Below are 13670 nucleotides of genomic sequence, written 5' to 3' on the forward strand. Positions count from 1 at the left end.
TCGGCGTCAATCCCCCTCTCTGCCTACTGGTCCAGAAAGATAACTGCCAGGCAGCCGTACGTCACGGAGAATCCGGTTATAAAACCGCCACCGCCTGCCCCGCCGGTGCCGAGTCCCGATGCGGCTCCCGGGGGGCCCGCGCCCCGACCGACAGGGCTGCGCCTCTGGCTGGCCTACGCGTGCGCTCCGGCTCCCTCCTTCCTCCTCGCCAGCTGCACCCGATGAATGCTAATTAATTCTCCCAGGAAAGAATAGACTTGTGACATCACAGCAGGGGCTGTGCAGCGGAGGGGAGAGAGCCCCCTCCCACCACGTGACTCAGCGATCGGCCGGTATGCGTTCTAGCAGAAAGCGTGTCTTCGCACAAGCAAACTCTTTCTTGCCCCTGGGACCCCTTGGCGGGGCATCACCGTTTGTTTTATTTCATTTACCCCTGACCCTGGCAGGATCTAGTCAAAGGACATGCCCAGGGTCTCCATTTTCTTTTTCTTTCTTTAACATGTGTCTTTCCGTAAGAAGACAAATATCATACGGTATGACTTATATGTGGAATCTAAAAAATGATACAAATAAATGATTTACAAAACAGAAGGAGACTCACAGAGGTAGAAAACAAACTAATGCTAATCAAAGGGGAGAGGGGAGGGATAAATTAGAAGTTTGGGATTAACATATACACACTACCACATACAAAACAGATAACCAATAAGGCCCTAGTGTATAGCACATGGAACTATACTCAGTATCTTGTAATAACCTATAATGGAAAAGAATCTGAAAAAGAATAGATATGCATATATATGTATAACTGAATCACTGTGCTGTACACCTGAAACTAACAACACTGTAAATCAACTATACTTCAATTTTTAAAAATGTGTCTTTCACACAACCTCTAGCGAGCTAGCTAGGCTGACTATTAAAGAGGGAAGAAAATGGACATAAAGAGAAAGAGGACCCAAACATAGATTTAACAACAGCAATGTAGCAATTCAGCAACAGAACCTGTTTCCTGGTCTACAGCTAACGTATGCGATAGTAAGAGAAACTTCAGCTCAAGCGCAATTCAAACAAAAGTACCCATCCCTATTTAAAAATAATCATAATATGCTTATTTTTAAATAATAATGAGTTACCAAAACAATATTATTAAAATATTAATAATACTTTGGTGACTCCTTAGAATGAAAAATCAAAACAGAGTGCTTTTTCTTATTGGATGTGGTTATTTCTATACGAAACTTTATTCCGTAGAACCCCGAGGCCAAAGGCTGCTCTCAAGAGCGTTCTAAATGCTCAGCAGAAAGCCTGTTGTAACAACGATACTGACTGCTGCTTTCACAAGTCTTCTTGCATCCCCAGATACTGCTGGACCAACGTTCCCAGCCCATCTAAGCATATAAGCTTTTATCGTGGATATAAGCCATGTTTCCAAGCATCGTTAATTTCTGCACCATTTTTAAAGCATTTGTTTGACCCACTTAGCTTCACTGTCCCTACTTAAAAGATTTATAGAAACTCAGTATAATACCCTCAAGGTCCATCCATGGAGGCTAAGTGAAATAGGTCAGACTGAGAAAGACAAATACCACTTGATTTCACTTATATGTGGAATCTAAAAAACAAACCAAACAAAATAAACAAAACCCAGACTCACAGATACAGAGAAGAGATTGGTGGTTGCCAGAGGCGAGGGGGATGAGGGGGGCGAAATGGGTGAAGGACGTTAAGAAGTACAAACTTCAGTTATAACTTAACAATAAGTAAGTCACGGGGATGTAATGTACAGCATGGGAAATACAGTCAATAATATTGTATTAACTTTGTAAGGTGACAGACCTTAACTAGGCTTATTGTGGTGACCATTTTGCAATGTACACAAACACTGAATCACTATGTTGTACACCTGAGACTAACATAATATTGTATGTCAATTATACCTCAATAAAAAAATTTCTAGAAACTCAAGTCAAATACAGGGATGACCACTGATAAGCACAGGGTGAAGGGTTCCTGATTCAGAACAGTCCACTAATTGTTTGGGTTGGACACCCATCTTAGAAGCAAACATAAAAACAGGTCAGACGCCACCCACTCTTAAAAAATCCTCTCCCGGGCTTCCCTGGTGGCGCAGTGGTTGAGAGTCCGCCTGCCGATGCAGGGGACACGAGTTCGTGCCCCGGTCCGGGAAGATGCCACATGCCGCGGAGCGGCTGGGCCCGTGAGCCATGGCCGCTGAGCCTGCGCGTCCGGAGCCTGTGCTCCGCAACGGGAGAGGCCACAACAGTGAGAGGCCCGCGTACCGCAAAAAACAAAACAAAACAAAACAAAATCCTCTCCCAAGTTTTGAGGGTCTGTTGCTCAACACTTAAAAAAAAAAATGTATAAGATCCTGAATCAAAATCCTCTAACAACCTGATCTGTTAATGCATTAGTTTGAGATAATCCCCGAAAGTCTTCTACATTCAATACCTCTGGCCCTGCTGAACCTGAAAAGATTTTGAAAACCAGTTCAGCCTTTTCCAATATTTTCTTTTCATTTTACATCTCATTTTCCACTTTAAGCATCATCCTAGGCGACCACGCCCACAATCAACTATCCCCTTAAAATATGGCCCCAGCCAACTTTATTGTCTCACCGTGAGGGGATTGAGAAGCAGGGCAGCCTACGATTTCAAACTTGCAAAAAGAGATGCAGATCTGACGTAACTAACCTGCAAAGGAAAACCTGATGATATGTCCAAACAGGATGGTCTTCAAACATTTTTGCAAAGACGGCTTAGATGCATTCAGACAGGAAGATGCCAATTGTTGTTTTGTGACAGGATTGTTCTCCCTCAGTAGTTCAAGTGAGAATTAATACCAAAACAAAATTCAGTTCAACACAAAAGAGAACAATTATGATTAGCTACGTTATCGGGTTTTATTTAAAAAGTGTAATCATTCCATCAAAAGCAAAATCATTCAATTATAGAACTGGCAGAATAGAATAATTTGGGGGCGCTATTAATTAAGAATAGCGTTTTACAATGTTGGTGGAAGTGGGCAGGCAGAATATGAAAGACATTCTAAATTTAAGGGCAACTCTAGTTCTATATGAGTCATGGAAGTCACAACCGCTGGACAAAATATTCACAAATTCTCCAGTTGACACTCTGATCTCCTTTTCACCTTGAAAAACTATAAATAGACTTTTCGTCACTTTTGCCTTATTCACAACTTTATCGTTTTCTTTTCATTAGACAATGAGTAAGCAGCCTCAAAACCTCACTGGTGTTTATGACAAATGATGTGAATCAGAAAAAACATGACAGAAAAATTGTTAACAGCCAGAAAGAAAGCAGAGTATACACTGACAAGATTTCTAAGGTGTGCATCCATTTTTGACCAGAAAAACTGACTATGTAGAATAAATAGGATGGGCAATGTCTTCCAGAGCTGAAAATTATTCATTGAGCCCACGCTTTAAGGCAGTCTGGTTGAAGGTACGAATACTTCTGAAAGCCAAAACAGGAATAACAAATACTGACACAAACTGGATATATTAGATTGAACCATACAAGAATGCTGATATTGACTAGAAGAACGGTAGTTTTCAATGGTTCAACCAGGTAACCCGTGGGCTAATGGGACACAGAGAACCCTTCTAAACCAGGGGAATCGAATCTGGTACGAGCACTATGGTATCCCAACAAAGGAGAGGAGGGGAAGGGGAAGAGGATTCGGGAGAAGCTTCCCAGAACAGAGTTGGCTACCTCAGCACGGTTAGAAACCTGCCGGGTAGGCGAGCGAAACAGTAAGGGCAGGGGAGGGGAGGGAAGGGAAAGATTATTCCCGGAAAAAGTGAAAAGCATACAAAAGGAAAAAGGGTCTTGTCAAAGTGTTGGGGAGATGACTTTCTTGACAGAGGGGCCAGAGCATACGGTGTACGTGGCAGGAGTGGGGTTGGATGGGGGAGGGAAGTGAAGGGAGATGGCTGAGCCAGTAGGTTGGGAACCAGGGAGGTTGAACACCCCACTAATCCTGGAGGCTGGCAAACTCATTCGAAGTCTCCTTAAAGAGTACAAGCAAGAGAAGGGAAGAGTCTGAACGAGGGCATGAGGACGAAGGGAGGATCCGGATGACGTGTGATTGGATACCTGCGCATGGAGTGGAAAAGAAGGGCGAAGGGCAGTGTGGAGTCTCTAGCCTGGGTGAGTGAGGGCTGGTCAGGCTGTGAACCAATGGGGAAACCAAACAGGAGGAAGACGTTTGGTACGAGAGCTGAGCCTGTACGGTTTCAGGGGTCCCAGGACGTCCTGCGGGAGCTGTCTAGGAGGCATTCGGGAACATAGCTCCAATGGAGAGGGGCTGACCAGAGACGAGGATCTGGGAGCCTTTGGGGCAGAGGTAGCCCTGGGAAATACAAGACGTCCAGTTCTGCTCAAACGTACCTTCCCAGGGGACCCTCCCTGACTCTCTTGCATAAAACAGTAGCCCTGACAGGCTCAGTCTCTTAACCTGGGTTGGCTGTTCATTATGACCTTAACCACAATCCAACACCGATCTAGCCATTCACTCACCCATTTGTCTCCCTTCGCCTAGAATATAAGCTCCTTAAGGGCAGAAATTTTTGTCTCTCTGTCCTCTGCTGTACTACCAGCTCCTAGAACAGTCCCCGGCACGTAGTAGGTCCTCAACAAATATACTTTAAACAACCAGCAAACGACTAGGGAGAGATATAGACCAGAAAGACACTGAGATTTGAATTTAAGGAACACTGGCTTTTAAATATAAAGGTAAAGGAAACACTCGAAAGGGAGGTAAAAGAGACCGAGAAGGAAAAATCAGAAGAGCCAGGGAATAAAGCCAAAGTGCGATGATGGAATGAGAAAAAGGTTCCATGAAGGGCATCAAGCTAACAGTGTCAGATAGTGTTGAATACTGTAGGAGGAGCAGAAAAGATGAGGATGGGCACGCAGAAAGTGCCCTTTACCCCCAAACAGCCACTAGAACTTCCACAAGAAGAGTTTTAGTTGAATGATGGGCACAGGAGCAAGATTCCCAAGTCTGATCACAACCATTACTCTCAAGATACGAGGCTCTCATGGGCCAACTGAAATTTTAATCTCGTACATAGGGCTTTGTGCCTATGCCTGTTTCTCCTGGTCCAGTATCTAACTTGTCAAGATCATTTTCTCTTCTATGATCTATTCCATTAATGATCTTCCTAGGTTTACTGTGTGTGTGTGGGGGGGGGTGTTGGGGGGGGATTTCCTCACACCACCAGGGAGTTCTCTGACACCAGCAGGGTATGCTACAATTCAACTCAAGTATGACACTACCAGGACACAGCGTCAGACCCCAGAGATTAAGGGGGTCCCACAACACTGCTGCCCCATCCCCTGCCCACTTCAGACCCCAATCTCAAAGCCAGGTTGCTCCCTGTGCTTCAGACCAGCTATACAGATGGAAGTTCCAATGACCCCCCTCTTTGAATTTCATTCATTTGCTAGAGCATCTCCCAGAACCCACCCAAACATTTTACTTACTAGATTACTGGTTCATTATAAAAAGGATATCAAAGGATACAAATCAACAGCTGGATGAAGAGATGCAGAGGGTAAGGTATGAGGAAAGGGCACAGAGCTTCCATGCCCTCTCCAGGCGCCACTTTCCCCATATCTTCATGTGTTCACCAGCCCAGCAGTTCTCCAAACCCAGTCCTTTAGGGTTTTTATGGAGGCTTCATTACGCAGGCATGATTGATTAAATGGTTGGCCACTGGTAGCGGAACTCAACCTCCAGCCCCTCTCTCCTCCCTGGAGGTCAGGGGTGGGGGACAAGGGAGGAAGGGGAGTCGGGGGGCAAGACTGAGAGTTCCAACTCTAGTCACCTGGCTGCCTCCACTGACAACTAGCCCCCCCCTTAGGTTCCAAAAGTCACCTCATTAACAAAAGACACCTTTATCAGTCTCCATCACGGGAAATTTCCAGTGGTTTTACGAGCTGTGTCCCAGAAATAGGACAAAGACCAAATACGTATTTCTTATTATAAATTACAATATCAGTCTCCAAGTATAGTAAATTTGCTTTGTGTTTCTTACACAGTCCTGTGATCCAAACAACTGATGGAAGGGTTGAACACAACAAGACCGAGATGAGAGAATCCTGTGACTGCCGCTATGGACATCATCCTGGACAGCTTGACTGGTTGGTTGGTTGGTTGATTCATTCATTCATTCAACCAATATTCATTAAGCATCTACGGCATACCGGAAACTGAGCCACTATTCTCTTATATGACTATGATTCTTCAATCAACTGGGAATTCATCAAGTTGTCCAATGATCTACCTACATGTCCTTATCCTACTCACATAGCTATCGATGAAGTTGGCCAAATGTGTACTTCTTTCTACTTTCAGAACTGTATTTTAGGTTTCTTCTGGTCACAGAATGACTCCTCAGTGGGGAGTCGTTAATCACTAAGAAAGGAGGTTTCCATACTCCTTCAAACCACAGTTGACCCTTGAACAGCATGCGGGTTAGGGGCGCCAACCCCAAGTAGGTGAAAACCAGGGAGGTTTCTCCCTGGGGAGAAACACAGTGAGGAAGAGAATCCCCAGAGGCTTTAGGCTGAAAAGAAGGCAGGGGTTGAAGGAGATTTAAGGAGAAGCAAGTGAAGGTGGAGAAATGACAGATCGAGATCACAGGAGAGGCGGAGGGCCAGCTGTGGGTAGGAGGGTGGAACACTTCTCCCACTGACGTAGGAGTGAGGAAAGAGGAAATGGCGGGAAAAGGAAAAGTTTCTCTAAGATTTAAGGAATGTCATCTTCGAAGAGATGATGGTGGTGGCAGGGAGGTTAAAGGGCGACCTGTAAGGCAATGGAAGGGGCCCACTGTTACTTGATTCAGTTCACATCACAGCCCTAGAGGGAGGGAACACCAGCCCATGCTTCCATGATGTCACCCATAATGATGGGAAGCTATGACAGTTTTGGTCATAGCAAGAGAAACAGCTTGCTCTGAGTGCAGATCGCTTGGGGTCCTGAGCAGGGCTGAGTCTTCAGGAAATCAGAAATCAGAGGTCGAGCGAGGGAGATAAACAATACCCTCACTGTGGTTCCCATCACACCGGAGAGAAGTGGACCCCAACAGCTTGAACAACATTGAAGGCCAAAACACAGACGAGGACCAGATGACGGGGTTTTCAACTGGTTTTGATGAAAAAAAAAAAGGGGGGGGCAAGTTTCTCCTTCTTCCTGTGTGCGCAAGGCATACATCGGGAGACAAGGCAGCTGATCCACTGACAATGTGCTTCCTGAAAAATTATCACATGCCGTGGGGAGCTGAGACTGCTCGTTAAGAGTGGCGCACCATCAGCGGCTCTCCCTGGAGGGCTCCCAATGAACTCATTCACCGAGCGCGGACCAGCCAACGCGAACAAAGGCGGGTCTTCCGAGCCCCTCTGTTAGCTGTTCAACTGTTGCTACGGGGATGCCACTCATGTCTCTGGAGCAATGCCTTCTCTGTTAGCTAGAGACCCCAGGGGCTAGGGTATTCTCTTACCCAGAGGGAGCTCGTGGCTCAGCCTCAAAGCTGGGTGAATCGGGAGCGCTCCGTGAGGGATTTTCTCTACATCATGGCCAAAACCCCAACTCACGTCGTCTCCCCAGCTCTTCTCCTTTTCCTGGAAGGCAGAGCCCAAAGCCCACCTACTTTAGGACGTCTCCTTGGTTAAATCTACCCACTTCCTCTTCCTCCCACTCTTCCCTTCGAACCATCCCTCTCTGTTATAAAGGCAAGCTCTTCGAATGGCAGCTGTTTCCATTGGAAAGACACGTAACCTGCCTTTACCTGCCTCCCCACACACGTGGGAAGGAAGCCAGATATTTTCAAATTCAAGGTTAAATCACAAGACATCTGGGCTTTGAAAATTATCAACAGAAGGTGGCAAATTATGGGATGAGCCTGTCAGGGTAGGGAGAAAGAGGATGGGAGCCCTTTAAACCTGAGAACTCCAGGGGCATTAAGGAGACCTTATTCTTGTCCAGAGGCTACTTGGGCTGGCTTCTGGCCCTCAACATGCAGGAGTCGCTGTCACCTCTCCCTGATGGGAGTCCATGTGGGGATGAATGGGTTTCTATCTGTTGGGCTGCTGGGTAAAGGTGTTGGATCACAATCCCACTCCTGGGCATATACCTGGAGAAAACCTTAATTCGAAAATACACACGCACCCCAATGTTCACTGCAGCACTATTTACAATAGCCAAGACATGGAAGCAACCTAGACGTCCACTGACAGAGGAATGGATAAAGAAGATATGGCACATATATACAATGGAATATTACTCAGCCATAAAAAAGAATGAAATAATGCCACTTGCAGCAACACAGATGGACCTAGAGATTATCATACTAAGTAAGTCAGAGAAAGATAAATACCATATGATATCACTTATATGTGGAGTCTAAAAAACAATACACTTATTTACAATAATGAACTTATTTACAAAACAGAAACAGACCCACAGACGTAGAAAACACACTTATGGTTACCAAAGGGGAAAGAGGGGAGGAGGGATAAATTAGGATCTTGGGATTGACAGATAAACACTGCTGTATATAAAATAGATAATCAACAAGGACCTACTGTATAGCACAGGGAACTCTACTCAATATTCTATAATAACCTATATGGAAAAAGAATCTGAAAAAGAATAGATATGTATATGTATAACTGAATCACTCTGCTGTACACCTGAAACTAACACAACATGGTACATCAACTATTCTCCAATATAAAATAAAAATCAAAGGAAAAACAAGGTGCCATTTCAGGCAGACATATAGACTCCCACGTCCATCTTGGGGGACCAAACCCCTCCTGGCCCACCTCCAACAGTGCCCACTTTATATTGGTCCGGGCAATGGAAAGAATGAACAGCCCCAGGGGTGGGTGATATTTTCCCAATCTTTGTATACGTTCCTCTTCAATGATCACCAAGTCGTCATACAAAGACTGTAAGCGCCAGCTACCAGGGATACTTGGCCAGTTCCCTATAAGAGCTACAGCGAAAGAGCTGGCTAGACATGGAAAGCAGGGAGCAGACCCAGGGCCGTGTCCAGGGGCCCCACCACACCCCCCTCCCCACGCCACTGGAGATGTGACAGTAGCTCAGGCGGGGCAGAGAGAGGCCACAACTCAAGGAATGAGGGTCTCCTGTGTACCAACACTGCTGCAGGAACTTTAACCCATGCTCTTTCATTCTGCCATTCATGAGGGCACTGAGAGGAAGAATAACCACCCCTCTTGCCTGCACAAAGGAACCAAGACCACAGGGAGCCAAAGGGACTTGGCCAAGCTGGTCAGAGGCCGAGCTGAGCACTGACTCAGCCCACTGGATGCCAAACCTGGGAACTCAAGAGTCAGGCAGCCACGACAGAGTCTAGGTGATCAGGTGCGTCAACTCAGAGAATCTGGGTCACCGCCAAAGACTCACTCAGGATGGCCAAAAACACAGGGCTCCGTACATGCCCAGCTGAGGAAGGCTCTCACGTCTGTGTCCTTGCCCACCACCCCTGCTAGGCCAGCTCCACCAGAGACCAACCTTGTGATACCACGTGACCTTTCTCAGCTTTGTCATCTGTTGAAAGGGCTCGTAGAGGACTGTCTTCACCAGGCTATCGTTAGGGTGGTGAAATCCTGCACACAGAGCCTCAGGACAGTTGTGTCCTACGTAGCACTCATGAAGGGCTAGTATTTCTGCCTTGTAAGGTCTCCACGCTCACACCACCATCATACAGGTCCAAGGGGGAGGAAGAGAGGGGAAGGAATAGCTGGTGATCCTCCATCCTTCCAGATCCTTCCCTGTCCCTGAGTTCACTTTTGTGCCCCTGTCTGGCCTGAATGGACTTCTAAGGACACTCCTTACCTCCACATCCACCCCAAACCCCCTGCGCAGGTATGGCTTGGATACAATGCCTGTGAATAAGCTGCGAACAAATCAATGGCACTGAGACGAACAAGGCAATGGCATTAAAAAAGATGTACCTCCAAAAAAAAAAAAAAAAAAAAAAAAAAAGATGTACCTCCAAGGGCGCTCTTTAGCAAACTGTCCAAACTGGTTTCTGGAATCTACACGATGTTGCTAATACCTGGGTACTCAAGACCAAACTAGATTTGCCTCTGATGCTTATTTAAAAAAAAAAAAAAAAAATCACATAGAGCCCCGCCCTCAGAAGGGCCTCAAGCTTGGTTTCACGTGCTGCCGTCAGTATCTTGAAGTTCTTAATAACTTGAACTTTGAACTTCTGTTCTGCAAGTGAGAGCCAATGAGACAGGAGAGCATCCGTGTGAGCAGGGGGGCTATGCGCTCCTTGCCCCTATTTGCATACAGCGTTCGCAATGCCCCATGCACAGAACGCCCGCGGGCCCATGAGGCACGGGAAGAGTCGACCTGAGTACAAGGTGAGGATGTTCTGTCTACCACTGAGCGAGCACTGGCTCTGTCCCTTGCCGGTCATGGTGACTTGGACAACGCACGCCTGAGCCTCCGTTTCCTCATCTATAAGACGACTGGATAAGATGCTTTGCGAAGCCTGTCCTGGCCCGAACGCCCACTGAGCCTAAAGTGACCAGTTTGGCAGCGTGGTTATACGAAACAAAAGACATCAGGTAAGGAGCCCTGCAACTCTCACCTCCATCACTCTTCCTATTGACCTAAGTCGTTCTCTTACTGTGCAGGTCGAGTCATTTTTCACCTGCTCTAACGGACGTGTCAACACCCTGCGATGGATTCCACTGGGCTCCCGGCATTCTTTGGAGCAAGAGGCCAACGACTCTTTCTTTGGAAGGACGTGGTGCAATTCAGTTTTTCTCAGCTTTGCTCTGACTAACCTGTGTCCTGTAGCCTCTCAAAGCAGTTACACGAAACTTATCTTCATACTGCTGGCAGCACAAAGAAAAAGGAAACCAGCAAAACCATTACAAAAATCTTTTATAATTAAATCTAGACCCTGTTAACCACTTGGAAATGTATTTGGGAAGCAAAATGGATAAAACTTAGTGCTTTCCAGTAGAATATACAAACACTGAAGGTCATGTTCTCATGTCTGGGGTTTTTCCAAACAGAAATCTGGTAGAAAGTTTTAACTGAAGATTGGTTAAGATCTCTTCATGAATCGGGGATTATAATTTTTAGTACAACTGAAACATACATTTGCTTACTTTATACAATTAAAAACTAGGCTACTGAAAGGCTAGGATGGGAGGACTATGGTATTTGTCAGCCCTCAAACTGCCAGTGTGGGCTGAGGTAATCCGGTCGAGCACATCGCTGTCACCTTCCGCTCCTACCGTCAACGTGACCTTCCTGAAACCAGCTACTCAGATGAAGGACAATGAAATCCCAGACAGGCAGTCTCACACCGAGCGGTTCTGATAAACACACCAAAGTCTGAAAGCCACTGATTTACGGAAGAGTATGATTATCCAACATGTTAGCTTGACAATATTTCCGATTTGCCACTACCTAGTTTGACAGAGTATGCGAAATTTACTTTCTGATGTTACAATGCCTATTCTTACTAGTTCAGGGAAACACGCAGGATTCGTAGATACATAATTCAAGAGCCCTCAGATTAAAGTCCACAGAAACATCAGTGCCTTAGTGGATCAGCGGCGGGGTGGTCCAGGGTTGGTATAAAATATGAATTGCGGGCTTCCCTGGTGGCGCAGTGGTTGGGAGTCCACCTGCCGATGCGGGGGACTCGGGTTTGTGCCCCGGTCTGGGAGGATCCCACGTGCCGCAAAGCGGCTGGGTCCGTGAGCCATGGCCGCTGAGCCTGCGCGTCCGGAGCCTGTGCTCCGCATCGGGGGAGGCCACAGCGGTGAGAGGCCCGCGTACCGCAAGAAAAAAAAATATATGAATTGCACGAGAACGCGAGCTATGTCATTTAGTCTACTGCTGATGAGAACCTACACTAAAAGAGACCAAAAACCACATACTTTATATTCACATTTATTCAAGTGCAATATTTCATTCAATTGCCTCTTCTGTTTCTATTCTGAGACAGAAATGAGGAGAAGTGAGATGAAGTCATTTAAGGCCCTTTACTGCACTAAAATAATTCATGGGCTTCGCAAGTTGGAAACCATTGGGATAACTTGAAATAACCATCCCTGCCAGGTCAGACATAAAGGATCCTAGAGCAGAGAAAAAGCAGCCCACACAGAGTACATCTTAGCGATCTCACTGAAATCTATCAATACTACTAGACGTCACTAAATCACATGCGATGACTTCTTACTGGGGAATCTACAGACTCAGAGCATCTCAGAGGAAAAGGTAAAATCTGAGGAACAACCTCTATGTGGTCTCTGACGCCAGGCAAAGGACAGGGGCCATGAGGCCAACCACCTGCTGGGGAGGTAGGCACAGCCAGACCTGTGACTTGAGTTGTGTTCACCGTGACTAAATGGGAAAGCTGACGATTTTGCTGGAACGTAAAGGTTTGTCTCCAATCCCCAACAATGTACAGCAGGATCCTGAAAGGGGGTGGCTGCATGCCTGCTAGAGATAATCACTGTGAAACCAGAGACGCTGGGAATTGAGACAAAAACTGTACTAAATTTTGAAGGCAGACAAAATAGAATTCTCTCTGATCACCGAAAAATCTCGAGATTTTTCAAGAGATGACTCAGGAACACTCTTAACAGGAAACTGTGCTTTCTAGAAGCCGGCCTAGAGGAACAAGTAATACCAAATGAACCTTTCTTTTTTTTTAATTTAAATACGTAATTTGTGTATTTAACATGTTTAAACAACAGTAAGTTAGGAAAAAACCTGCTTTCTCCCATGAACATTTTACGAATCAATTTTAGTCAAACTCTGTTCCTGCATCTTCAACTTTATTCATTCAACCAATCAGCATCCTTGTCGCCCCAACAGCACCATTTGGAGTCATGTGTCAGCTTCCCAGAGCCCGTTGCCTTTGCTTCCTTCCGAGCTGACACCCAGCTCTTCTGAAAAATCTGTGGATGATGGTGAGATGCGCCCAGCAGACGACAAGTACCCACCGACAGAATTCACCACTTCAGACGGGTCGGGCAGTTAAGGGTTTCTTCTGAATGGTGGCTTCATTATTTTTACATCAATGGCATTCTGTACTGCTAAAAGGAATCTATTTTCTTTAAGCTAGGAAGAGTAGGGCAGGTGACCGTCATCTTCTACGCTGCCCTCATGAGCCATTTGATAAAACCCTTCCTGTATTTTGGGGGATAAGATAGTGGAAGGCTGGCAACACGCCAGTACGCTTTAAAACACTACGCTCGGGCTTCCCTGGTGGCGCAGTGGTTGAGAGTCCGCCTGCCAATGCAGGGGACACGGGTTCGTGCCCCGGTCCGGGAAGATCCCACATGCCTCATGGGCCCGTGAGCCATGGTCGCTGAGCGTGCGCATCCAGAGCCTGTGCTCCGCAGCGGGAGAGGCCAGAGCGGTGAGAGGCCCGCGTACCACAAAAAAAAAAAAAAAAAAACACTACGCTCATTCTGCGCTTTCAATCAACAAAATTTAAGGTCACTTAATCATACACTCAAGCGGAATCAGAATGGGCTAATGTGCTTTCGTTCAAAGTGGTTACTGAATGATAGATGCCAAATCAGAGAGGAAGGTTTCCAGGGCTGTGC

The 13670-nt window shown here is 46.2% G+C and overlaps 1 protein-coding gene across 1 annotated transcript in view; it reads right to left on the bottom strand.

Annotated features, from left to right (window-relative positions):
* GPM6B (glycoprotein M6B) overlaps window positions 1-13670 on the bottom strand; it is a 154465-nt gene that overhangs the window by 43707 nt on the left and 97088 nt on the right. The gene's annotated exons all lie outside the window — the stretch shown is intronic.

This window comes from Grampus griseus (assembly GCF_964374135.1).
Source record: "Grampus griseus genome assembly, chromosome: X".
Classification (NCBI taxonomy): domain Eukaryota; kingdom Metazoa; phylum Chordata; class Mammalia; order Artiodactyla; family Delphinidae; genus Grampus; species Grampus griseus.